The 24,983-nt window shown below is 43.8% G+C and overlaps 1 protein-coding gene across 1 annotated transcript in view; it reads left to right on the top strand.

Annotated features, from left to right (window-relative positions):
* Positions 1-24,983, top strand: part of LOC144752403 (E3 ubiquitin-protein ligase TRIM39-like) — a 206,925-nt gene that overhangs the window by 14,518 nt on the left and 167,424 nt on the right. The window lies entirely within an intron of this gene.

Here is a 24,983-nt window from a genome sequence, read left to right as displayed (position 1 = left end):
TTGTGCACTGGAGTCACAATCTATGGCAGACGCTTGTTCTAGAGTAGATTATGCAGCTTTGCTTAGACAAATCAGATTTGGAATCCTTTGGTTGAATACCTAACTAAGATGAAGCACTTATCCCCACCATCACAGAGCACTTCATTTATTTGTTTGAAGAAAGGGCTTAGGCTATCATTGCAATGAACGCAGGGTGTTGGAGAGGAGTTACTTCATGTATGTTATTAATGGACCACAGTGTAGGTTGCTGTGCACGGGGTAGGTTGTCCCAGAAAATGGAGTTAGGGATGTTAATCTAGACCTATATTAGTTCCTACTCTACATTGCCACCTTGTAATTGTGGCAATTATTGGCATTTATTATTTCCACTGGTTTTATGGTGCCCATTGACACCCCCTGGATGCCACGCAAGTGGATCATTTCTGAGGAAAGTTGAGCAGAAGTGCAGTCTTGAAGTTTACCTCTTACTGATAATATCTCTGGACTATGGTCTAGTATAGGTTGACAGCAGAGTACTTGGTCATTTGAAGATTTTCTTCAGCGTCTTGAGGGTGTGGAAGCGGGATGCTGTGATGCCATTGAATTGCACGGTCATGTCCAGTTTGTTGTCATTGATGATCCTGTGGTTGCTGGTGGTGGGTATGGGTCCAAGGTTGCCCAGCCTCCAGGTGGAGTGTCGTAGTGAGGCGTTCTTGCAGAAAATCACTACTTCTGTCTTCTCGATGTTTAGCTTGAGAGATAGTTTGACTTCATCCAGTTGGTGATTTCAGTGATTGAGGCTGTGAACTTGTTCTGAGGGTTGGGGGTCTTGTCTGAGAGGGATATAAGTTGCGTGTCATCAACGTAAGAGAGGATGATGATGTGGGCATGGACGACCCTGGTTAGAGAGATCATGTAGCTTTGAAGACAGTCGGGCTGAGGGGCGAGCTGTGTGGCACTTCACAGATAATTTTGTGGGTTTACGATGAATATGGGGCCAGGCTGACCGCTGGTGTTCTGGAAGGAACACCTTCACTGGAGAGTGGCTCCTTGTATCTTAATATCCCACAGGCATCGGATAAGGATGGGGTGGAAAACCGTGTCAAATGCTCTAGAGCGGTCAAGGAAGATGAGGGTCGCCGTGTCTCCCCTGTTCAGTATCATGCGTAAGTCGTCTGTGGTGAAGACGAGCTTTATTTCTGTGCTGTGGCCGTTTGTGTATAGGTTTTCATTGGTCAGTGGTTGCCTACCGGTGCTAAATTGGCTATGTGACTGCTGTGTTTAAAATGAATGTGTTAATTGAAGCATAAACTCTTCTGCCTAAAACAAGAACCTCAATGATCAGTTTCTCATATTGGAAACAGAGGCAACATTTGGTAGAATGTGTGTCTATGCAGAGGCACAGCATAACAGCAACGCTTCCTTTGTATAGGGACTGCATCACTGTGTCTTGCCTTTTCAACCTAGTGTAGTTTAGCAGCTAAATATTTGTGAACCTTTACTCAGCTTTGAAACTAAACCAAGTGCTGAAAAATAAAGCATAAATCCGAGCATAACATGTAACCAATACAAAAGCATTACACAAGTAAAACACACGTATTTGTGCACAACATGTTCCAGTTTAAAATTATGTGTGTGTGTCATACTATTGCCTGTAATTAATATAGATTTTAGGACCATCATTACAGAGAATGCGGACATTCCTCTGGAAAGTGGTCTGCAAAAATTGGTAATAAAACATGCATTTTATAAAGCACGTTCCCCATCCAGCATTTAGCCCTGATTTATTTTAGTGGTTTTAACACTATATGTGCCGTGAGTCTTAGAAAGGAATTGAAATCTGATTGTTAAAATGCATGTTATATCGAGGTACTGTTTGTTTCGGAGTCACGTCCTCACAGTACAAACCAGCAGATTGGTGACTTTATTTTTTGGACTTTTTTTATATATATATCCCAAACTCGACCAGAAGGTATCAGCGTGCTTTACATGCGCACCAGTTGCGTTACAGACAGACACATTCATTTTTGTACGGCAGGGGGAGATTAAGTGATTTGCCCAGAATCACAGGCTGATGAGAGTCCCTGCCGAGACTCGAACGAGGTTCCCCGGCTCTGAGTTCGACCACTCAAGCTTCCTTCATGTATGTAGCTCAATCATGCATTGCATAAGAGAACTGTTCATCCTGGGGTGCTCACATCAACTATGTTGATATTAATATAGCTCAGATTCATAGCAAATCAATTATCATTTCAGAACGAATGGCACTCAATTGGCAATATTATATCTCAGGAAGAATGGATGATTAATTTGGAATCAAACATGTCACTTGGCCGGTCTTACACCCTAGCCAGGTGTGTTAAGCCACTAAGGCATAGATGCATCAAGCTAAAAACCGCTTGCAAACTGGCAGATTCTCAGTATCTGCCCCTTTGCGACCGGTATTTTTGCATTTGGAATGCATCATCCCAAATACAAAAATCGCAATTCATGAAATCGCAAATTTGCGATTACTTAAATTGCTTTTGCATTTAAGGAATCTCAAATTGAGATTCCGAATCTGCCCCTTTGCGACTGGTATTTTTGCATTTGGGATGCATCATCCTAGCTGTTTTCCCATTAGTATCTGTATCCTTCTATTTGTTATCATTAAATAATGAACTGCTACTGTTAGAATAGCCATTCTGAAACTACTAATAAAAAGCTACATATGCAAGCTCTACAGCATCTTTGGATGCAACTTCATTTTGGTCGCTCAGTAACCCTGTCTTTAGCCATTTTAGTCTAAGAAGATTTCTCTTCTTTTCTTTATTTGTAAGTTCAAACTTTGATTTTCAAGGAGGCCTCCCTTTCCCTTCATCAATCTGTGCAGCATTTACTTCTTCTGTCTCATCACTCAAATCTAAATTTTTTAATTCTTCTAATATTACGTAGGTCCATTCAGGACCTTTGAACTTATTGTTCAAAATACTCAGTCTTAGACTTCTTCGAGTGTTTTTCACAATCGTCTGTTTAGACTGAGTTTGACTAGTAACCGCATTTACTTGCTCAGGTCTTTCATTTGTTGTTCTCAGGTAGTATCTTAATCTTTTGACTCCACCTGGCCAGTTATCACCTTTTCTGACCCTTTTAACTTGTACTTGCCTTTAACCTGCTTCGTCTTTCTCTAGAGCTCTTTTTTTCCATTATGTTTAGGCACAATCCGATCTTCTTCTGAGTCACTCTCTACCTGTTCCTGTTACGGTCTTAGATTTGTTGTTTCGTTCACCTGAACTTGTTCTTCTTCCTCTATCTGGTCCTGTTCAGGTCTTATTTCAAATTGATCTCCTTCTGCCTGAACCTGTTCTTCTTCTCCTAACTGGTCCTGTTCAGGGCTTACTACAATTGGCTTTTTTGTTGCCTAAATGTGTTCTTCTTCTCCTACTAGCTGTCCCTGCTCAGGTCTGTAGGTAGGTCTGTTTGCTTTTGCCTAAGTATGTTCTTCTTTCCCTGTCTTGTCCTGCTCAGGGACTCAAATAGCTTTGTTCACTTCTTCATGAGCGTGTTCTTCTACACCTATCTGGTCCTAACTATTTTCCTGTCTCTCTAATCTTGTTCAGCTTCTTCTTTGAATAACAACTTCTGGTATGTCAATCACTGGTGTCCAGCCCTCCTGACTTGTTCTCGGTTTTTCCTCGTCTATTGTTTCAGAATCTATCACTCTAGAGGCTTCAACTTCACAACCTTCAGCTATTTCAACTGGTTCACTCAGTTGTTGTTCTTCTTCAGTGGGACCTGGAACTCTTTTGGTATGACTCGCATGTATCCAATTGCGTAAACCTGCACACTTCACTGCTGTAGTAGTGACCAGTATAACTTGACGTGGTTTATCCCACCTGGGTGCTAAGCATGACTTTCTGGCATGTTTCTTCACTACCACCCAGTCTCCAGGATTCAAATTATGTTCCTGTGCTGGCTGCCTGGCAACTGCGGCTTCTCCAACCTGGTGAGATACAGAACGCACTAGGTCAGCCAATTCTTTGCAATAATCCAACACCAGATCATCCGTTATATTCATCAATTTGTGACCAGGAATAAATGCTTGCCTCATTGCCCTTCCCATGAGGAACTCATGTGGACTCAATTCTGTTTTTCTGTCAGGAATACTTCAGAGTCCCATAAACACAAGAGGCAATGCATCTGGCCATTTCAGGGATATTAATGCACACCCTTCACTTAACCTTGATTTGATTGTGCCATTTAAGTGCTCAACCACTCCAGAAGCCTCTGGGCGGTATGCACAGTGCAGTTGTTGCTCAATTTTGAATGCTTCACATATTAAACAAATTATTTCATTAATAAAATGCGGTCCTCTATCTGATTCCAAAGTGACTGCAAAACCAAAACGATGTATCAGCTCCCTCAACAGTAGTTTGGCAACTGTTAGGCTATGATTTCTTCTCATGGGGTATGCTTCCACCCATCGTGAAAACAAACACACTATGACCAGGACATACTTCATCCCGTTGCTTGGAGGCAACTCTATGAAGTCAAGCTGCAATCTCGTGAATGGCCCGTCTCCTTTTCCAATTTTCCCCAACTAACCACTGTCTTCCTGCCTGGATTTGGCTGCTTACAAATTAAACATCTTTGGCAAATGCTCTGTGCGACTACCCTAAACTTTGGATTGTACCAATTCTGTCTGAATAGTTTGAGCATGGCATCCCTACCAACATGTGTGTCCCCATGATACATTCTTGCCATTTGAGAGAGTAAGCAGTCTGGCATGACCGGTCTGCCATCAGGGTACACCCATACATCATCCTCCATCCTTTTTTCGCATACTGATTTTATCCAGTTTTCTTTTCGCTTACCTCAACTTCATCCTGCAACTGTCTCACCTCATCTCATGTTTCTAAAGCTGTGAAAAACATAACTTGGCAGCTGATATCACTTGTTTAAATTTTTCTGTGTAACGCAATGTTATTTACCGCACAATATTGAGCAATTTGGTCAGCATATCTGTTACCTGCCGCCACATAGTCATTTCCTGACTGGTGAGCAGCACACTTGACCACTGCTGTTTCTTTTGGCAATTGTATTGTTTCCAACAGTTCTTTCACATTTTTACCATTTCTTATGGGGATCCTGACAAAGTCAGACATCCCCTCTGCATCCAGAGCTGGCCAAAGTCATGCACAACCCCGAAACCATATTGACTGTCCGTAAATATGGGTATTCTCCAATTGTTTCCAATTTTGCATGCCTTTGTTAAGGTCACCAATTCAGCTACTTGTGCAGACTTGACTCCCGGTAAACAGGATGCTTCAACAACCCCAGATACTTTGCATACAGTGTATGCTGCACTGAGTCCTCCTCCCTATATTCTCAGGCAAGCTCCATCTACAAATAGTTAATGATCTGGCTCTTTCAGGTGCTCTTCTTTTATGTCAGGACGGGGCTTGGTACACATCTCAGTCACATCTGTGGTTCTGAAAATTCTGGGTTGATACGATCATTCTGGACTCGAGAATTAAAACTTCGTCGAAATATGACGAATTTGGTATCAAAAGACCGAGAATGACAAGCACACCATGGACATATAATTTCAGCACATTCGAGTGACGATTTCACCTCGAAATCGTCATTTACGTTCTGAACCCTTGGCCTCCATTTTTGTGTTGCCCTTTACATAGTCCTTAATCCAGCTGAATTCAATTCCACAAGGACACATACTCCTTAATCGACTTTCCTATGACCTGTACAAGTTGGAACTGTTGCCCCAGGCCGAACTCGTTAGGTCAGTTCCCCTCCCAGTGGCCGAGCAAGATAGCATCTAGGCTCCACAAGCCATAAAACCATTTCAGCGCGCACACCTGCCGTATCTCGTTCACATCTGTCTCCACTCTTTTGCTTCACTTGCTTTATGGTAGGGAGGCACCCGTTTTTATTGGGGGTCCAGCGATATCTGATGAAATGTTGGGCCTTGCCGAGTGAATTGTTGTGGGCAGCACGACATGAAATATGTACATGTCATCATGACTCTGCTTTTCTTTTGTAACCAAAACCTGTAAATGATATATTGCAAATTCGAGGAATGTTTGCCTGAAGCCGAATATTCTGTATAAAGAGAGAAGCCTGACTTTGTAAATTTGAGCAGTCTCCTGAGAATATACTTCCCCGTGTGTTGTACTTCTAGGACACTTGTTACCTTGGTTGCAGCCCATAAATCGATCTTTGACTTCACCTAGAAGACTCTGAGTTTCTGTGGTCTGGATCAGGAAGAACCCGAGGTCTCTGGGTGTACCCTGACACCGCTGGGTTACCGGTTCTGTGCCGGTTCTTAAAAACCCGGTACCTCAGCTGGCGCCCAACGTTTGGGGCGATTCCAGTGGTGCCAGTCAGCCAGAGGTTCGTGAGGAGCTTCGTGTGAAAATTCCGGAGGACAGCCAACCACCTCTTCGACCCCTGCATGTCGACGTGGTCCGAAGGTCTTTGCTGCGAGGTTCCCCGCTTCCCGACGGCTACGAAGGACTGCTGCCCTGGCTATCGCCCTGATTTGGACCCTTGAAATTTGGTAGAGCGAAACACTAAGACGAGTCTTCTGGTGACGTCATCGATATCTCAGTTAAGTATAAGTGGAGCGTCTCCCAGTCCTTAGTTGATCTTAGTTTTTGATATCCTTTGGGATAATTGTTGGTACTTGCAAGCACCAAAACCGAAGGGCTCGTGTTTTCACTAGACAATATCGTAATCGATAATCCTTTGAAGTTTGGAACTAGACTAGAGAACGAAAATGCCTAGTCTTAGACTTGGGAATTTGTTTTGTCTTGGTGGTAATAAAAGGGACTCCCGATTGGAGGACTCATGTCCGGTTCCTCCTGTTGGAACTCCAACTTACGAGTTATATGTGAAACAATGGGTAGGCCCCATCACAAAGAACGAAGTATGGATCAAATACACCAGGAAAGATGGTGTTTTAAAATGGCCCAATATGGTAGCTTTGATACCGAAATTCTAGATAACCTTGAAGTTAAACTGTTCCAAAAGAAAGCCCGGCCGGCAATGTTTGACTCTTTCCGCCTATGGCGTAAAGAGGCCAAACAAAAGGAAATCAAATTAGCTAAGAAAAATAAGAAAGAAGGGGGACTTTCAGTGATGCAAGCTGCTATGCAGTTTAAAGACAATGAAGGAGAACAGATGAGTGAGCAGTTGCACAGGCAACGTAAAATGGCAATAGATAAATGCTATCCAGTTTTGCCGTCTCTTCAGAAAGAGGCAGCAAAAGAGCGTGAAAAAGATCCGCTAATGTCGCATTTATTAAATTTGCCACCCCCCTATGCGCAAAAGGCCACCGCACCCCCGCAACCTTTAGTTGTGCAACCTACGCCTCCTGTTCCTCTACAGCACCCATCAGCTGCCCTTCAGCAGACTCCTGTCCCTACGGTGCAGCCTCCTCCAGGCTCGCTGAACACATCTTATCCACCTGTGCTTTCTACGATTTTGCCTACTGTACTTTCTGCTTCTCCTAATGCTCCCTCTACGATTTTGCCTCATGCTCCTTCTATTTCTCCCGATGCCTCCTCTGCTATTGTCTCTGCCCCTGCCTTGTCTCACCCCGTTATTCCACCCGTTCTTCCTTCAGTTTCACCTTCCATTCGGCAGAAAATGGCCAGCACTGTTACTAACCTTTTCTCACCTCTTTTTGGGTCGCCTACTACGACCCCTAAAATGGAACGAAGACAGTTGCGAAGTCGACTGCCTGACTATCAAGAGAGAGACTCATTGAATCGGTTAGCACGGAAATGGGTTATGGACACTGTAAAATATGATGTAGAGTCGGTCATGGAAGTCTTCCATCAATGGGAAGCACCGACGCAGAGATATGTTTTTGAACAGATGTGTATTTTCCTTTGTGAGGATTTGGAGGACAATGATCTGGAATGTATCCCGCAAGAGATGTGTCGTGTACGGTTTAAATTTGGAGAGGGTATGATTGTAGGTCCCGATGTCGTGAAAGCAGTTGAAATGTTGTTATCATATCGAAGTAAGGGAAGCAGTTCTGGGTCACAATCTGAGCCTAGTACATCTAGTAGGAAAAAAGCGCGACAATACCCTATGAGAGAAGTTCCCCCACAATGGAGAGAGTGCGACACAACCGCTAACCCACCTATTCTGCCACACTTTCAGCGTGTATGGGTACATGTCCCATGGAAACGAGCTGAAGTTTTAGCACTCAAACAGACACTACCTGATCCGCGTAAAAATCCTGCAGGGTATTACAAAGAGTTGTCACAAACTGCTGGGTCATGTATAATGAATTTGGCTGATATCGACATGCTATTTGGGAATGTTGTTCCACAGCCTTTATGGGGTAAAATTCGCCATACAGATCATGATCAGGAATTAGGTGACTCATGGGCCAACATTGCCGCTACAGATGCCCAACAAGTTGGTGGTGCTAAGCCCGAGCCTTTAATAGCAGAGCTCCCTGGTAGAATAGTGGATTACATGAAAACGATAATGCCTGCAATACGTGTAAATTGGGACAAGTTGTCTGCATGCAAGCAGAAGAAAGAAGAGGCAGTCTCAGATTTCTTCACCAGGTTTGAAGAAACATTTGTCGACCACAGCGGTCAAGATATGACCTCAGAAGGAGGTCAGAGACTGTTCGTCGATAAATTCGTGCACAATCTACTTCCAGAGTTGTGTAAAAAGTTAAAGGATTCAGAAAGTTCTTGGGCAGTCTCATCTTCAGCGCAGATATTAGCTACAGCACAATATTACGAAAATAGAGACAAAGACGAGAAAGATAGAGTGGAAAAGAAAACCAAGGAATTAAAAACTAAGGTTTTGCTACAGCAAGCATATCCACCACGTGGTGGTGGTAATCAAAATAATAATGGTCAGAATAATTATCAGAATAATTTTCAGTAGCCTCAACAGTATCAGAGAAACTCGCAAAGAGTTGAGTACGCTCAACCCCGTGTACCTATAGGCCCAAACCAGTGTTCATATTGCAGAGAAGAAGGTCATTTTAAATATAATTGCCCTATTTTGTTACAGCGTGCAAATGGTGCCTCTGGTGTAAGAGGTCGTGGTGCTCAGCAAGCACCTAGAGGCAGAGGACGTGGAAACGCCCCCCAGAACACACGTCCCCTTCCACCACAAAATTCTATGAATAGGTTCGATCAACAGAACAATGCATCTGACAGGACGGCTCAGTACTACGCTGATGATTACTATACAGAAAATGAGAATTGGGAAAGTAATGATTGCTAGGACAGCCATAGACAAAGAGAGGGAGTTGTTTCAGTTCCAGTAGATCAGAGTGGACCATACGTTGAGGTAATTACATCAGGTGTGTCAGAACCTTTTCTGTTGGATACTGGTGCTACAAAGAGTTCTATTATGCACTCCAAACTCCCTGGCGCACCTTTGTCTGGCGAAATGAACGTTTCTGTAGGTTTTTCAGGCGCCCCAGTTAGAAATCCGATTTCTGACCCTTTGTCTCTTTCTGTTGGTCCCTGCGAATTCGAAGCACCCCTCATTCTGACAACAGGTTGTGGTGAAAACTTGCTAGGATTAGATTTGTTAAAAAGATTGTATGCGACTTTGTACTGTTCTCCTTCAGGAGTACGACTCACTTTAGATAAGAAAGTGGTTTCTCCCATGTATCTATCAAGGGATAAACTTCCAGCAGAATTGTCGTTTCTCCCACACATTCTTTGGGCCGCTGGTCCTAATGATGTAGGTCTTTTAGAAATTCCACCATATGTTGTAACATTGAAAGCCAACGTTAAGATGCCACGAATTCCCCAATACAAAATATCTAATGAGGGTGAAAAAGCTTTGCTAGCGATCGTTTACGAATTGATTGAAAAGGATGTGATTGAAGAAACACGAGGCAACGTTTGCAATAGTTCTGTTCTACCTGTTTTAAAACAAACTGACCCATCTCAGCCACCTGTGTACAGATTTGTGATTGATCTCAGAGAAGTGAATAAGATTGTTGTGCCACAATTTCCAGTTGTCCCCGACATTACTACATTATTGACTATGATTCCAGCTTCTGCCTCGTGGTTTTCGGTGATTGACCTGAAGAATGTTTTCTTCAGCATCCCAATTGCTAAGGAGAGCAGGGATATTTTTTCCTTCTAGTTTAGGAGGTTGCAGCTTCCGCTTTAAGCGCGCTCCTCAGGGCTACTGTGAAAGCCCATCAATATACAGTCAATCTCTGAAAACACAGCTTGATACGACTGTTTTGCCTAAAGGTGCTACTCTTGTACAGTATGTAGACGATTTGCTCATTGCTGCAGACACTGAGAGAATTTGTAAAAAGGCCACGCTGTCATTATTGCGTCATCTGTGTGATTTACATCACAAGGTGTCACTTTCCAAGCTTCAATATTGCCGACAAGAAGTGACCTACCTAGGTCACCTCTTATCGAAGGAGGGAAGAAAACTGACCCCAGAAAGAATTCAGGCAATAGCGAAATTGAGTGTGCCAAGAACACAGAGAGAAGTGAGTGCTTTCTTGGGCATCACATCATACTGTAGACAGTGGATTCCAAATTTCTCGTTATTAGCCAAACCTTTGGTGGCATTAACGTGTAAAAATACACCCAATCCCATTCCTTGGTCTGAAGAGTGTCAGAACAGTTTTCTCGAATTACGTGCAGCATTGTGTTCAGCTCATGTTTTGGGTACCCCTGACTACAGTAAGCCTTTCACATTATATGTCCACGAGAAGGAGGGCTGTGCATTGTCTGTGTTGACTCAGTTATTTGGGGGTAGGCAGCGTCCATGTGCCTACTTTTCGTAGACCTTGGATCTGGTAGCTAAGGCATTGCCAAGTTGTTTAAGAGCCACAGCAGCAGCAGCTGTTTCTATTCGGCAGTCTGCTGGCCTGGTAATGAATAATACACTAGTCGTGATGGTCCCACATGCAGTAGACACGTTGTTAAATAGAACTAAGACATAGCACTTAACTTGTGCTCGGTTGTCAAGTTACGAATTAACACTACTAGCGAGTCACGTGCACATTAAAAGGTGCAGTACTCTAAACCTAGCTACATTGTTACCAATTGCAGAAGAATCAGATGTTTTAGAACAGCACGATTGTTTTCTTAGAACAGAGGAAGAGACGAAAGGGAGAGTCGATTTATCTGATACTCCTCTTGCTGAATGTGATGGTACATTATGGGTGGATGGTTCATGCTTCAAACTCCCGAGTGGTGACACAACTGCAGCATATGCTGTCACGACTTTGCATACAGTTGTTGAAGCTGCACGTGTCCCACATAATTCGGCTCAAGCAGCAGAGTTAATCGCACTCACGAGAGCATGTGTATTGTCCAAAGGAATGAGAGTGACTATCTATACTGATAGTCAGTATGCGTTTGGAGTGGCTCACAGTTTTGGGCGATTGTGGAGAGAACGTGGATTCCTGACTTCGCATGGAGCTAAGATTTAGCATGGTCAGTTGGTGAATGAGCTTCTTGAATCACTGACCTTGCCCCTGCAAATGGCGATTGTGAAATGTAGTGCTCACAAGAAGGTGACTGATGATGCAGGCCGTGGTAATGCATTTGCTGACGAAATCGCGAAAGAAACTGCAAAGAATGTAATGAGCCGAATGTATGTTACAGGCCCTGCCAGATGGACTGGTGATGTTGGAATGTGTGAAGACACAATAGAGAGTGTGAAGTCCATTCAAGCTGAGGCCACAGAGAAAGAATTGAGTACGTGGAGAGAAAGTACGGGTAGAATGGATGCAAATGGGTGTTGGATTGAATTATCAGAGCATCAGAGATGGTTGTTACCCGATGCATATGTGCTTGCAGTTGTCACAATGGCTCATGGAATGGCTCATATCAGCACGAAAGGGATTTGCGAGTTGTTGGCCCCAGTATGGAAGAATTCAGGGATTCCCAAATGTGCGGAGAATGTTGTGAAGAATTGCATGGTATGTCTGAAACACAATCCTGGTAGGGGAACCCCAACTCCAGCTGGTCATTTTGCACCTCCTACGTATCCGTTTGAGGTTTTGCAGCTAGATTTCATTCACATGGAAAGGTGCAACAACTTAAAATACGTACTCGTTGTTGTTTGTGCTTTCTCCAGATGGGTAGAAGCCTATCCCCTAAAAGACAATACTGCCTTGTCCACAGCAAAAGCCCTTGTGAAAGAGTACTTCCCCAGGTTTGGAATGCCTAGAATGGTCTGGTCTGACAACGGAAGTGAATTTGTGGGTCGTGTGATGAAAAGAGTGTGTGAAGGGCTAGGTATCCGGCAGAAGTTCCACGCTGCAAATCACCCTCAATCAGCTGGACTAGTAGAATGTTACAATGGCACTTTAAAACTTAAACTGGCCAAAATCCAAGCGAGCACAGGTCTTAAATGGCCTGACACTCTACCCTTAGCACTCCTGTCCACTAGAATGACTGTGCATTCACGAGTGAAACTTAGCCCGTATGAGATCGTTTTTGGCCGGCCAGCCAACATATGGGGAGTGCCTAGACCCAAGAAATTTAGTGAGCTGGAACACCCTGTTTTGCTCGATTATCTGTATGAATTGACGGCTAAATTGCGTGTTTTGCATCAACAGGTCCACAACACCCTGCCTCCGGTCTCTGAGACTCCGGGTCACGCCATTGACCCCGGTTCCTGGATCCTTGTAAGGAATTTCCAAAGAACAAAGAACGACCAGCCCAGGTGGACCGGGCCTCACCTCGTCCTTCTTTCTACAAGGTCTGCGGTTCGGGTAGAGGGGAAGGCCAACTGGGTCCACGGGATCCATTGTAAGAAAATCCCTTTCCCTCTGCCCTATGACCAGTGGGTCCAGAAGGGTGTCGCTGACCCAGAACCTGACACCGTGTCACATGCCGTCCCTTTTCATGACTTGCACGTAAAAAGAACTGACTCTGAACAAGAAAATGAAAACATTTTGCACAAGGCTGTGACACCATCCAAACTATTGAACACTACAGAGCCTGACCTTCTGTTTCCGGATCAGACAGTAACTAGAAGACAGCGATATAATTTGAGACCGAGAAAAACAAACTAATAGAACAATTCCTTTTGCAATTTGAGACTAAGATCCATGGACTAATAAAGCAAATATTTTTCTTTTTCCCCAAGTACTATTTTTGAAAGTGCAGCTCTCCCATTTAGGAAACTTGCTTATTTTTGTTTTTCGAACCGCCATCCGGGTTCCGCTGCTAGGGCCGCGGTTGATTAAAGTCTTTGGGGTGCAGCTGACGACGTTAGGTCGGTAGTTCTGGTTGGTCCAAGGGAGTTGCCCTAGACTAACAGAAGCATCCCTTAGCAGAGGCAACCTCCCACCGCGGGCAGCACCTTAGAGAGGATGGAGTTTCCTGATGTGAAGAAACCTGCCAAACGAGCGAACTGTAAAAACATATTATGCGATGTAATGACAAAGAAAAGTTTTTTAATATTATGCATTTGTATGTTATTCAGTATGATGATATTTTTGATAAGTTACGCTTTATTCTCTTTTCATGTAACATTTGCACCCACTGCATCGCCCATACCTCCTCCTACTGTTTCCTCTCATTCTTTTCACCCCCTTCCTGACCACGAATCCAATAGAAGGTTAGAGTTCATTAATAACTCCTTCGTCCAGCTTTTGCACCAACACCAACTAGTAATGAACACGACCAACTGTTGGGTGTGTGGTCTTATGCCCCACACTACGGATAAAGGTATCCCTTATCCAGTTCTGCCTTTCAGTCATAATGGCTCTGTGTGGGCATACAGAACAATGTTCATATATGCACGAGAAATCCAACCCCTACGTTCTGTAAAAGATAACCTCAAGACTAGCGCCCTAGTCAAAGGTATAGTTGACATGATTAAGGAAGTAATTTCTTATGAAGATACTCCGGATGATGAGATACTTGCATATGTATGTTGGAACGTGACCGGATATGGAGCTACTCTTAGTGAGAAACAACAAGCTAAAGGATCCTCCCCAATCTGGATTGTACCGCATCGGGGTCACCTGTGTCTGCAAGGTACTGGCAGGAATCCCAGAGCTCAGCTAGGGAAGAGTATCTGTACAGAAACATATGTTTTTGGATCTCAGACTTCCCCTGCGTTTTTAGCCGCTAAGGGTACTTATTTCATCTGCCATGATAGAGCCTATACATGGTTGCCCCCTGACTTCTCGGGCTCATGCTTTGTTTCATTCCTGTTACCTCCCACCTACACAGCAGTGGCGGATTACCACAGGACAAGGGTAGTTAGAGGTGTCTTGAGTAAAGAAGACACTGCAGGTCAAGAATTTGGGGACTTTGCAAAGGGTTTTCTGCCGTTCTGGGGGATCCATGGCTAACCGTAGGAACATAAGGCAATTGACAAGGGTAGTTGAGTCCACCGTGACTGAAACTGCTGGTGCCCTTAGTAACTTGACTGCTGAGCTCCAGTCGGATCGACTTATGACCCTTCAGAACCGGGTCGCTTTAGATGTTATACTTGCAGACCGAGGTGGGGTATGCAGATTGATCCAATCTAGCTGCTGCATTTTCATCCCAGATAACGCTCCAACAGTGTACCAGGCCATCTCCAAACTACATAAGATTTCAGAATCTATTCATGTGGATAAAGGAGATTGGTCATTAATGGGATGGTTCTGGGAACTGATATCTGCCTGGGGATGGAAAGTTCTAATGGTCATTGGGATGGTCTTAGCCATTCTTTTCCTGTTCTGTCTGTGCATACAGTGTGCTCCTGCAATATGTGGCCTCTGTGTTACATCATGTGTAAGGAAGCATGTGTCAAGAGATGAACTAAGTACTAGAATGATGTTACAGCAACATCTCAATGACTTTAGGAACATAGATCTGGACTCAGACTAACATGAGGATAGATTAATTGCCTATGTAAGGGCAAAAGGAGGGTTTGTGGTTCTGAAAATTCTGGGTTCATACGATCATTCTGGACTCGAGAATTAAAACTTCGTCGAAATATGACGAATTTGGTATCAAAAGACCGAGAATGACGAGCACACCATGGACATATAATTTCAGCACATTCGAGTGACGATTTCACCTCGAAATCGTCATTTACGTTCTGAACCCTTGGCCTCCATTTTTGTGTTGCCCTTTACATAGGCCTTAATCCAGCTGAATTCAATTCCACAAGGACACATACTCCTTAATCGACTTTCCTATGACCTGTACAAGTTGGAACTGTTGCCCCAGGCCGAACTCGTTAGGTCAGTTCCCCTCCCAGTGGCCGAGCAAGATAGCATCTAGGCTCCACAAGCCATAAAACCATTTCAGCGCGCACACCTGCCGTATCTCGTTCACATCTGTCTCCACTCTTTTGCTTCACTTGCTTTATGGTAGGGAGGCGCCCGTTTTTATTGGGGGTCCAGCGATATCTGATGAAATGTTGGGCCTTGCCGAGTGATTTGTTGTGGGCAGCACGACATGAAATATGTACATGTCATCATGACTCTGCTTTTCTTTTGTAACCAAAACCTGTAAATGATATATTGCAAATTCGAGGAATGTTTGCCTGAAGCCGAATATTCTGTATAAAGAGAGAAGCCTGACTTTGTAAATTTGAGCAGTCTCCTGAGAATATACTTCCCCGTGTGTTGTACTTCTAGGACACTTGTTACCTTGGTTGCAGCCAATAAATCGATCTTTGACTTCACCTAGAAGACTCTGAGTTTCTGTGGTCTGGATCAGGAAGAACCCGAGGTCTCTGGGTGTACCCTGACACCGCTGGGTTACCGGTTCTGTGCCGGTTCTTAAAAACCCGGTACCTCACATCCAAGCAGTCATGATCCACTTCATCTTTCACTTCTTTACAACGTGGATCTGGCAATAATGTGGAAGGGTTTACCATTGTACACCTAATCACTGTCGCATTCTCTGCTCCAAGAATCACTCTTTCATACTTAGTCATCCGACTAGGGGAAAAGTGCTGTGTCCAAGTTCCTGTTAAAAGAATCTTGACTGAATGTGAGACATAAACCTTGACTGGATGTCCCATTAAAATTGACTCACTTTGCTCCAGACTCATACAAGTAGCAGCTACTGCTTTTAAGCATCCAGGTAAGGCTGAAGCCACAGGATCCAAAGTAGCAGAAAAGTATGCCACTGGACGTCAGCTTAATCCATGCCTTTGAGTCAGGACTGAAAGTGCACAACTCTCTCTCTCACAGCAAAACAGTGCACATTCTTTCGTATAACCAGGCATGCCTAAAGCAGGGGCCTCACACAAACAATTTCGCGATTTCACAAATGCTTTAACGCATTCATCGTTCCAGACAATTGGGTCCTTAACTCTTTTCCATGTTAGCTGAATCAATGGCTTTGCCAGCAGGGAAAACCCAACAATCCACTACCGACAGTACCCAACCACTCTGAGAAACATTCTTATCTCCTTTTGCGTCTGCGGGAACTACATTTGCTTGATTATCATAATTCTTTCTGGGGTCACTTTTCTCACTCCTCTTTTTCTATTTTGTGGCCTAAATATCTAACTTCGTGTCGACAAAATTGCAACTTCTCTGGAGACACTTTGGGGCATGTGTATGAAGCCCAATTCCCGTTCGCAAACAGGCCAATTCTCAGAATCGACCTGTTTGTGAACGGGACAAAGCCTTTTGGGATGCATCATCCCAAAAGGCCCTCGCAAAATAGGGAATCGCAAAATTTGCGATTCCCTATTTTGCGAATACATTTAAGGAATCGCAAATTGCGATTCCTTAAATGCGATGATGAAAGCACCCAAGTTGTGCGATTTCTCCTTAAGAAATCGCAAATTAACACTAACTTCAAGTTGGTGGTAATTTGCGATTTCTTTGAAAAATTCACTTTTTGGCATTTTTCAAAGTGTTATGTGGGGCGCATACATGGGGCATGTATGTGCACCACATGTGCACCACATGTGCGCTCATTTCAGGGGTGCAACAGGGTGTCTTTTTGACACCCTTGCACCCTTGAAATTGCATTTGCAATTTGCAAGTACCTAATGGGTACTCATAAATTGCGAATGTCTTCCCATTCACTTATATGGGCCTCTTGGCCCATAGGAATGAATGGGAAAGTATTCCTTAATTGAAGTTCGCAATTTGCGAGTCTCAATTAAAGAATGCCAAGGAATCGCAAAATATTTGTGAATTTTTTTATTACATCCCATTTTGCGATTCTCTAAAAATCGCTTTTTGAGAATCGTAATAACAGTATTTGATGCATATGCCCCTTTGTGTCCTCCATCAGCCAAATGGTTCAGCAACTCAATGGAATCAGTGACACAATCTTCTCTTGATTTGGATGCTATTAATAAGTCATCAATGTATTGTACAAGGGCTGAATTTCTGGGCATGACTAATGTCTCGACACTTTATCAGGATTTGATTAAGTTGAGGGACTCTCTGTATACCCTTTAGGAACTCTGCACCATGCCAAGAAATTGTGTACAAACTTAAATGCGAAAAGGTACTGGCTGTCTGGGTGCAAAGGAATAGAGAAAACGGCTTGGCCTAAATTAATTACTGTAAACCAGCCTGCATTCCAGGGTATCTGATAAAGAATCACTGCTGGATTTGGCACTACGGGACAACAAGGCACCACGATTTTATTGATCTTTCTCAGATCCTGCACTATCCTGTATTTTCTGCTAGGCTTTTTTAGTCTCATTATAGGCGAATTACAAGGACTTCTGCTTATTTCCTTTAAAATGCCTTGTCTGATCATTCGGTCAATTTCTGAAGCAACTCCTGCTTTCACCTCTGGGCTCATTTTGTATTGTCGGGTGTTGGGATAAAGTGCACCTTCTTTCACTGTCCCCTTCACTGGATTTACGTTTGACATTAGCCCTATTTCTTTTCCTGTGAAATCCTATAATTCTGGGTTCATTGTTGTTTTCAGTTCTTCTGGTAAATCATTTACAGTCATTAAAGAATACATTTCAACTATTTCCGTACCGTGTTTAGCAAGCATTATTTTATATACAATGTCTTCATCAGGGGTTTGAAAAGCAACACCATCCGGTGTGCAGTAGATTGTGCAATTCAACAGACCCCTGCCTAACAGATTTACTGGACTAGAATCGCAAACTATGAATCTATGCATGTCTTTAAAATTTCCAATGTGCACTTCCATTGGTTCTGTGATTGGGGTTCTAATTTGTTGATTTGAGACGCCTACAACTTGGATGGAATCTCCCGAGAGAGGTAGGTTTGGGATGTCTGCTGTTCTTACAGTAGAACGGGTAGCACCAGTATCCAATAGAAAAGTGATATCATTACCTTCCACTTTCCCATCAATAAATGGACGTGACTGATCTACTGGCAAGGATGTGCCAAGTACGCACTCCTCTTCCTCCCCCCTCAGGCACCGTCATTGCAAATAATTAAATTCATCATCATTATTCTGTAAGAGATATTGTGAAACCACAGAATTTATTTTACCACTTCCTCCTTGAAATCTGGTATCCACACTGTATTTTGGTTGGTTCACAAAATTTGGCATAGGAGCTGGTGGCACCTGACACTGTGGATTAACTACCTGATGCGGCTGATTCATAAGCACTTCATTCCTGTGTCTGTGGATTTAATTTTTGGTTTGGCCCATTATTATTCTGAATACTCTTACACTTGTTCTTCCAATGTCCAAGCTTTTCACACACATGGCAAGGAAACCTCTTCTTTGCTTCCTCTCTATTCATTCGTCCTCTAAATGTACTACCATTAGCCGCATGATCATTCTGATTTTGCCCTTGCCCGATTATCAGCCTGACTATTTAATTTACATCATTTTCTCTTTTAGTTTTCTATGCCTCGCCTTAATATCATCCCCATAGTATTTTGCGTATTTCAAAATGTCATCTATCGGATTGATCTGCCAACACAACATGTACTGCTGAATCATCTGACTAATCCCCGGTTTCAGACCATACACAAACCGATACACAAAATGTCCCATATCCTATCTCCCATGTTCTCAAAGCCATTATACTGCTTAGCCAATGCTAACAAAGCTTCTATCTAATGACCAATTAAAACTCAGACTTACACTGGTTCTTTAACTAATACTAGCATAGCTTCTATCTAACAACCAACCAACCAGACTCAGGCTCACGCTCGTGGTCTTCAATTCAGAGGGGGACCCCACATCAATCTTGGGCAGGTAGACGGGGAAAGAAGAAAATCAAATGCGGGGAGGGTACCTGCCCAATAGGTTTAGAGGAACTGGCCTTGGAGAGGTCCTTAGTATTTGCGTAAGAATACCTGAACCCAAGCAAATTACGTCACAGATACATATTTATTCACATTTATCAAAATGTATTTTTTTATATATTTGAGATAAGATTGATCTATACCATAATAAATAAACACAATGACATAAATAAACAGTGGTTCGAATTCCGCTCTAACATATCATCCACACTCATACAGTAATCATTCACACATCATACAACACCAAGCGATGACGGTTTTAGGTAACATTGGGACCGATGGTCAGGTGTCCGGGTTGGTTCAGTGAGTTCCTGGATGGGAACAAACGCCAACGCGCGTTTCGGTGTGTGGCCCCGTCCGGGGCTACACCTTCATCAGGGCACAGTGGGAAGAAGGAAGAGGAACCAGAAACAGGCAAAGATTCTGTGTAAAAAAACATTAAAAACAGATATTAGATGGACGTACTTGCACGGGTTCAAGGCACAAAATAGCACGATGCTTACATCTTTGTATAGGTAATGACATCCAGTTTGTTTTTGGTCAGGGTTAGGCCTACAGTTAACACGCGGACATTGTGGACAATAATGGAGTGACATATAGGTTTATAAAAAGGGAAGATCTGAGGCATCAAAACAAGGATCGGCTGAGGACATTAATGGCAGAACAGTTGGTATCACTGACGAAAAGTAGAAGCACAAAGGTGATTGGTTTTACCTGTTAATCACAGGTAGTACGGCCTCTCTGTTGAGGCGAGTGTTAATTTCAGCTTGCACCGGATTGTAACAACATATCCCAGGGACGTGTCTATGGGGAATTAATACATAGAAAGCTCAAGTTGGGCATCAGCATTTCCCGAAATTTTTTGTGTTTCTACATAATTAATCATTAGGGAGGGTCCGATATGAGATAATAGTCGATCATACCTGTGTTGCAAAAGATATTAACCCCCAGATATGCGCGAGAATGAAGGCGCCGAGGGTGAAATCACAGGACAGGAAAAAGAGGTTCCCTGCGGGGAAACAATAGATGGAAGTAAATATATGTAGTTGACCGGAAGGAGGTCTAGTCTGAAATGGCGAACAATAAATAATGAGGTGGATCATATACCTGTCGGTGATGGAGACGAATTCGTAGATGGATTCTGATGGATAGAGGCGCCGCCGGCTGGTCATGGGCTATGGAGGCACCTACAAAAGAAATAGGAGGCAGCTGACTCGAAAATAAAAGGACTGCGGGAGGCCCCTAGCTCACTGGTACGTTGGATGTAGCAGTTTTATTCAAATGCGCGAGCAGGGTTACGCGAGCTAGAATTCTTACCCGATAGGGTGTCTGAGGGGATTAAAGGACCTTCTTGAGATAGCGTCTATATAAGCACTCAAGCTTTCCTTGTGGGTTGGTCCAGTGGCGTGCTATAAAAACAAAGACAATGGGCCCCGGGGTGAGTACAGAGAATTCGATAGACAAGAAGTTTACTCTGAAGGAGATAGCTGCGGCTAAATCCGAAGCCTGATTTTCTGCAGGGCTTACTCGCGGACGTAATTTGCTTGGGTTCAGGTATTCTTACGCAAATACTAAGGACCTCTCCAAGGCCAGTTCCTCTAAACCTATTGGGCAGGTACCATCCCCGCATTTGATTTTCTTCACGCTCGTGGTCTGACCAATGCCAGCTCGGCCTTTTGTGACGTCCGTTTTATTCCTTACTACTGACCCCTCCTTTACAATCTGCTTCTGTCTCACGCCCGCTGTCTCAACCAATCCCAACGCGGCGCCCTGTGACGTCAGCACCACTGCGGCGACTGACCCTCCCTTCACAAGGTAACACAAAAAAGTTTTTCTTTACTTTTCTTTAAAATTAAATCCGGTAGTAACTACATAAAAACATTCGCTACTCTACCTGTTCCTCTAAACAAAGGATAGATTTTCGACGTATTCTGGAGACTCAGAATTGCTCCTCTTCCGCGGCGAGTAAAAACCTCTGTTTAGCCTTAATTCAAGCTCAAGAGAACCTGTTACTCCTTCAGTGTTACCCTTACTAGGAGATATGTTTCACCACTGAACCTTTTGCTTTCACTCACACTCAACTTTTATACAAGATAGTCCCTAATTTAACACTGCCAGCCAGGAGTAGCTTCTCTGTGCTATTCCAACAGACGAGTAACCTCACTGCAGTGTGGCTTCTGTCACCACCCGCTATCAATCAATCAATCAGAACATTTGTAAAGTGCCCTACTCACCCGTGCGGGTCTCAAGGCGCTGGGGCAGGGGGTTGGGGGGTGCTGCTACTGCTCAAATAGCCAGGTCTTGAGTAGCCTCCTGAAGGTAAGTAGGTCCTGAGTCTGCCGTAGGAGGATGGGGAGGGTGTTCTAGATCTTGGCGGCAAGGTAGGAGAACGATCTGCCGCCAGTGGTCGCTCTTCGGATGTGGGGGATGTGGCGAGGGTGAGGTTGGGTGAGGTTGGCTGAGCGGAGCTGGCAGTTCGGGATGTAGAAGGTGAGTCGTCTGTTGAGGTGTGCCAGTCCGGTGTTGTGGAGTGCCTTGTGTGCATGGGTGAGGAGCTTGAAGGTGATCCTCTTGTTGACAGGAAGCCAGTGCAGGTCTCACAGGTGGGGTGTGATGTGGCTGTGGCGGGGGATGTCGATGATCATTTTCCAGACAACATAAAACAAGACACTAACTCTTTTTGTTAAACATAAATCAATAATTAATACTCATCACCAAACTAGTCAATAACCCTAGCTCTGCTACCAGAAAATTGATCCAGCGTCATACCAACAACAGATACTCCGATACCATATACTCACTTGGGCCCATAAACACACACAATTTAGTAAACCGCTGCAGCCAAAGTTTATGATTTTCCACACTTCAAGATTGATAATTTCTTACTCTTAACCAACCTTTTTCATTGATCAAAAAGTTATTTTCTCTGGTCAATGGACCATTAGCTGAACTAGTTGATGGTGAAAATTAACTTAATTCTAAATGTCCTGTACTTTAAAGTAAATAACCACAGACTTGGGTAAGTTTTAAGTCTTTATCTAAAATTAATTGCATGTGAACCACTTCAAAATACAGTACAGCCACCACCACTCATAGGACGGAAAATTCAATTAACCAATATCAAACAAATCCACCAAAACTCTGCAATGACTTATGCCCAGAAAGGAGAGGGCAGAGAGAAAAAGGACATCTGCAAATACACAAAATGATATTGACCTAGGAAGGTGTGAAGACCAACCCCCTGGCCAAAGGGCTGGTAAGGGTCCCCCGGAATAGTTCAGGAGACAAAGACTTCAGGACAGGATTCAGGACATGATAGATGACCTCTCTAACACAGACAGTTGAGTCGCTCTGACCTCTCTGACACTCCCTCCTCGAGATTCTTCCTCGATCTTCTTTCTAACCTAATAGATTAGGATAGAGGGCTCTGCATTCGGTTTCTTCATCAGCATCTCTCGTTACTCCTCCAACACCAACGGCTCACAGCATCTCCGCATCGACGTCTCTCAGACAGCATCCCGAGCAATGCAGTATTAAGCAAATTTTCATCTGACTAACTAACTAAAGCTATCTCAATTATACCTTTCGTTCTTCATGTACCACCCATGGAAGTTTCAGTATCGCAAAAATACGAGATCTAATTGGTCAGGCAAGGGGGAAGATCATCACACCATGCTTGCATATCACTTTTTCAGTTAGACCATTGTTATCAAACCCATCCCCTTAATTTCTATTATGATTTTATTTACCCACCCGCATTTACATTTCATCTGCAACAAACAATTTAATTTGAACATGTATCCTCATTCATTTAGATCTTTTACTTTCGGTTTCAGGCTTAGGCACACTGGGACCTTGACCCGCACATCATTCTTCCGGGCTGACTTTCAGTTGTCATGCGCGATTGTCACATGGTTTAGCTTACTTTAGACATACATGAGAGGCCCAAATTTGCACTAGTGATAACGTCAGAAAAGACAAATGTTATTTTCACAAATAAATGGTTTCACTGTATTCCACCCGTCTCTATTCTAATCCCCTTTACTTATTAATACTTTCCCCGCATTCGCATTAGTTCAATAGCTCGATTTTGTTTCAGCTAAGCAGGTGCCATGCATTCGAGTCTTCAAGACTCCATTTTAGTGCCTTCTGCTCATACACAAGAATTTCCCTCCAAGCTTTAGTACGTCATATTGCGTAGATGTGGTTGACGCATGCGCAGTAGAGACTTCCCTGTTGAAGCGGTTTTAGCAATTCTTAGAGTTGGTTAGCGTTAGCAAACACATATGCAAGCTTCACTAATTCATGTGTTTATGTGGTCGCGTTAGTTTCACACAATACATAATTAACAACAGGTTAGTGAGTTAAACGAGCGGATTGCTTCTGAGCAAGTCTCATTTCTACTAGTCCGTGCTCCCTCACTTCCAATGCTGTAGCACGGAGTACGCGGAGAGACCGACCCAGTCTTTGCTACCTCACAGGCGGAGGAATGAGTGGGAGGGCCATATTAAGTACACATGTAGCAGCGCTAATTTCCTGCAAGTGGAGGTAACCATGCGGTCTAGGAGATAGACCAGACCGCGTCCGGCCACTAGTGTAGCAACTACTGATGCCATTTTGCTCTGAATAAGGGCACTAACACATGAGCCAAATTGGTTCTTTGTGGGGAATTACAGGGGTTGCCATTGAACTATGAGGAAGGGGAATGGCCTCCTTTTCGAACAGGGCAAGTCTCCGAGGGTACTGTTGAGTTCTGGTTAGGGTGCACTCTGAAGACAACACAAAATGAGCGCCGTCTTGGAACGGGGATTATGCTGGTGCAAGGAAGGTCGGAGCATCAAATGAGGTGTGGAAGGTATTACAAGCGGTACCTAGGAGACATAGCCACATCGGGCAGGCCGGATCGCCGGGCTCATGATAATAGCCATTCTCAGCGCTAACGTGCGTCTCCGTAACCTCCCAAGTATGATAAGGGGTTGATGTCAAAGGACTCAGGAATTCTAGGGGGACAGTTGTTATCTTATAGGGTGTTATCTAGTTCTATCTAATGTTATATAATAAATACCAGTGTTTTGAATGAAAGTGGTGGCGTTGTGGCCAACAAGGGGCTAATGGGGGCCAAAAACCACCATGATCCAGTGATTAGCTCAGACTGGAATGTAAGGGGTTATATGTCAAAAGTGGCAGTGAAAACAGTGAAGTCAATTATCCATTTCACTCCATGGAATGTCATCATTCAAACCAGTTACGCGGTTGCCAAACGGAATATCCTGTTTTTGTTCCCTACTGAACAAACTATTTTTACTCCTATGTTGGTGTGCTTCCAAGACCGTCTGAATTCTATCGTTAGATGAATGGCCCTCATCCTGGAAATGTGTGCTGATTTTGGGACCGGTTTTCTTGCAGCGTATTCTGCTGCAGTGTTCCATAATTCTCACTTTGACAAGTCTAGTAGGCCTACCTGTGTACCTTTTATTGCAAGGGCAAGTCAGCATGTAGATTAAGTTTTTCGAGTTATAATTAGTATGTGTTTTTGTATCCAAGTGCGGGTGGTATCCAGTCTGACCTCCTTGGTGGTTTCAGTGAAGGCTCAGACTGTCTCAAGGAAAATGACCCCTTACGGGGGGAAGATCCCATAGAGAGTGTTGTTCTAACCTTATGGGTTTGCGTGGTCTGGTGTGCACAAACATGTCTTTCAATCAATCAGGGTTTTATAAAGCTCGCTACTCACCCATGAGGGTCTCAAGGCGCTTGGGGGCGGGGGGAAGATGGGAGGGGATGGGGGCAGCTCCGGATCAGTTGA

This window comes from Lissotriton helveticus, chromosome 5_1 (assembly GCF_964261635.1).
Source record: "Lissotriton helveticus chromosome 5_1, aLisHel1.1, whole genome shotgun sequence".
NCBI lineage: Eukaryota > Metazoa > Chordata > Amphibia > Caudata > Salamandridae > Lissotriton > Lissotriton helveticus.
The sequence above is the reverse complement of the archived record's forward strand: the minus strand, read 5'-3'. Positions and strand labels throughout refer to the sequence as shown.